The sequence below is a fragment of the Muntiacus reevesi genome, chromosome 19, assembly GCF_963930625.1.
Source record: "Muntiacus reevesi chromosome 19, mMunRee1.1, whole genome shotgun sequence".
NCBI lineage: Eukaryota > Metazoa > Chordata > Mammalia > Artiodactyla > Cervidae > Muntiacus > Muntiacus reevesi.
In genome coordinates, this window is record NC_089267.1 from 58802322 (window position 1) to 58805712 (window position 3391).

Consider the following 3391-nt stretch of genomic DNA (forward strand, 5'->3'; position numbering starts at 1 on the left):
GCCATAGTAACACTTAACCCAACACATTCTGCAGAACCAACGCAAATACTGATAGCAACATACCAAACTTGTCAGTCTTTTAGAATGGAAAGTGACTGCAATAATCATAACTAAAAACAGATGTATCAGGAGTTGATGTAGGAACATCTTGGGTGTGGTTTTGTAACTTTGTTTCTGCTCTAATCATGACATCAAAAATACCAGTGCAGTCCAAATCCATATCTGTTAATAAATGAGTTTTCATCAGGATTACCAATAGAAAAGCATCAGTCTATACCAACTGGCTCAGTGCACGATGCTCCCATTCCCATTTGCCAAGATGCGTCAGAGCCTCTGGTTTATATTATCCCAGTGATGGTCAGAGCACCAGGCACCAGATGAGATTATGAGCATACTCAGATGTTTTTAATTTCACCATCTTATCTAATATCCTATTGGTTTTCATAACTATTAATAAGTTGCCATAAATACAGTAAGTCTCCTACATACAGACCTTCAAGTTGTGAACTTTCAAAGATGAGAACACGTGCTCACACATCCAACCATGTAAGTTAATTCAGATATCTATAAGTTACTGTACTGTAAGATTAAAAATGTTTAATGTTTATTAAAAATGTTTAATGTTTTATTTTTTGTGTTGGTTTTTTATGTAACATTTTTGTGACAAGTATTATAAACCTGTTACACTATATATAGTACCATGTAGCCAATTGTGTTATTTGGGTACCTAGGTTAAGCCTGTTTGATTTATGGACAAATTGGACTTATGAACATACTCTCAGAACAGAACTCATTTTATGTAGGGGACTTACTGTATTCTTTAATCTCTTCTTTGTTTTCATTTTGCCCAAGTTTTTTTGAATTGTTTTAAAAATACATGCCAATTTCTTCTTTTCATTATTTCAGGAGCGGCAGCTTGCCCTCATATTACTGGTTTTGTCTCCCTAGTCATTTGTTAAATCCACTTCCTCAGTCTTCATAAAGACTGTTCTTTGCCTGTCGAGGGGAAAGGAAGGGTGAATAGCAGCGTGTTTCTCAATCTGACTCTTAGCGGGAGCGGAGGTAGATGTAGAGGAGATACTAGAGTGTGGGGTTCTTCGTTCTCATTTTCTCATCTGTTGACTGATTGATTGAAATTGTGATTGGGGTATGAAATGTGGTCATTACGAGGTTATTATACTCATAACAACAGGACAATATTATCATTGTAAAAATTCAAACAAAACTATGTATTTTCAGGAGATGTTTATATACTCCGGACACAAACAAGTCTTTGGTCAGAACAAAGTTTTGTGAACATTTTCTTCCACTCTGCAGTTTGCCTTTGTATTTAAAAAAAAGATTGTTTTTGTTTTGGCCACACCACTTGGCGTGTGGGATCTTAGTTCCCTGACCAGGGATCAAACCTGGGTCCCCCGCAGTGGAACCACAGAGTCCTAACCACTGGACCACCAGGGAATTCCTTGCCTTTGTACGAAGCCTTTTGATAAAGTAGAAAACTTTAATTTTGAGGAAGTGTAAGTGATCCATGTTTTTTTTGTGATTAGAGCTTCTTGTGTCCTAAGATTTTTTTTTATAATCTCAAAGTCACCAGGATATTTTTCTGTATTTTCTTTTAGAAGCTTAATAGTTTTAGGTTTTATGTTCATCTTAGGGGAGGTCACCCAGAGGTCATGACTGCCAGTTGACCCATGAGCTGGAGCTGGGCAGAGAGGCTCCTCCGGTCTTTAGAACATACGTTCTGCCCACAGTTCCCATGGTGGGAACCATTTTCAAGGATGCAGCCTTGAGAAATTAAGGTACTATTGAGATCATCTGGACAGTATATGTGGCTGCATCCGGTTAAGGCCTCTACATAAACTTTAAAGATTCTGGTGGGCGGATGCAAAGATCCATTCATCTGGTGGCTGCTCAATATTAGCCTCAGACACAGGTCCCCTTGCTCAGTCAGCCTCCCACCTGCCCATCTGGAGCGCTCTGCCTCTTTCTTCGGTCTCTCTTTGTTTGAGGGCCAATTTCAGATTTCACTCTGGAAATTTCTGAATTTGCAAACCAAAAAAATTAGGAGATTGGAGAAGTGGGTTTTGGGAGAGAGATGTCTGTGGGAGAAATCCTGAGTCGGCTGTTGACCTTTCCGTGGGGGAAGGGTGACCTATGTATTAAACGCTCACGGCCCTCCACGTGTGTCTGTGGACGCCCGGGAAGCCTGGCCGGCTTCGTGAGCTTGTCTGAGGAACTGGACGTGGTGCAACGCAGCGAAGAAGGGACGTGAAGGGCTGGCGGTGGGCCAGTCTCTAGTGTGGGCAGGCGGGAGCTCGAGTTAGAAGTTGTAAGAAGAGCTGAGGCTGGAGAAGGACGTTTGGTTGCCCGTGGCTTTTTCAGCCTGTGGGCTGATGGAAACTCGAGTTAGAAGTTGTAAGAAGAGCTGAGGCTGGAGAAGGATGTTTGGTTGCCCTTGGCTTTTCCAGCCTGTGGGCTGATGGAAACTCGAGTTAGAAGTTGTAAGAAGAGCTGAGGCTGGAGAAGGACGTTTGGTTGCCCGTGGCTCTTCCCCCTGTGGGCTGACGGGCAGGGTGGGGGGCAGGGGAAGTTAGAGAGCTCGGGGCACCAGTGTGCAGAGCCCGAAGGGCACGAGCTGTTGAGGGTTAAGGTCTGAGCGGCGGGACAGAGCCTGACTGGGCTGCTCGGATGTGGAATCCCTGGGAAAGGGATTCAAATGAAGAAGAGGATGCTACGGTTGACCATTAAATGGATGAAGTGCTCTGTACTGTTGACCCCGAATGATAAAAGAAAACAACACCACCGCCTCCAAGGAGTGGGTCAGCCCCTGATTCAGGAAACACAGTGAGAGAATGTACTCCTGCTGAACTTAACTGATAGAGCCGTCAAGGCCCAACACAAGGCCAGGGGAAATATCCCCTCCTGGCTGGTGCGGCTATGAGATCCAGGCAGTGACGGTGGTTCTCTGAACGGGCAGGAACCAGAGGAAATGACCAACGTGGTCCCGCACGCCTCACCCTCCTGCCCCAGCAGGGCCTGCGTGGCACCCAGGGTTCAGGGTGCTTACTCCCTTACAGATTGGATTACTCCATCCTGCAGGGAGGCCTGGCCCACGGAAGGGGTTCTCCTTGGGCATGTGGATCTACACAGTAGGTAAGTAAATTCTTAGGGAGTTTGGTAAAACAGGCCACTTACATCCCTGTCTTTGAGTCCCGACTGGGCCATATTCACTGCCGGAATGAAAGCCAAGACACCCCAGTCCACCCCGAGCATCTGATGAGATACTGACATACATGCCAAACCTGGTCACAAAATAAGACATTCGTGATGTTGGGCAACTCATTCTTGATTGGAGGAAACTGACAAATCCCAGATATAGGTTTGGGCTGCA

General features: G+C 44.9%; 1 non-coding gene across 1 annotated transcript; it reads right to left on the minus strand.

Moving 5' to 3' along the window:
• Window positions 1-1385: 1385 nt before the first annotated feature.
• Window positions 1386-1458, minus strand: TRNAG-UCC (transfer RNA glycine (anticodon UCC)). Its single transcript has one exon. It is a non-coding gene; the product is annotated as a tRNA-Gly (tRNA).
• Window positions 1459-3391: the final 1933 nt, after the last annotated feature.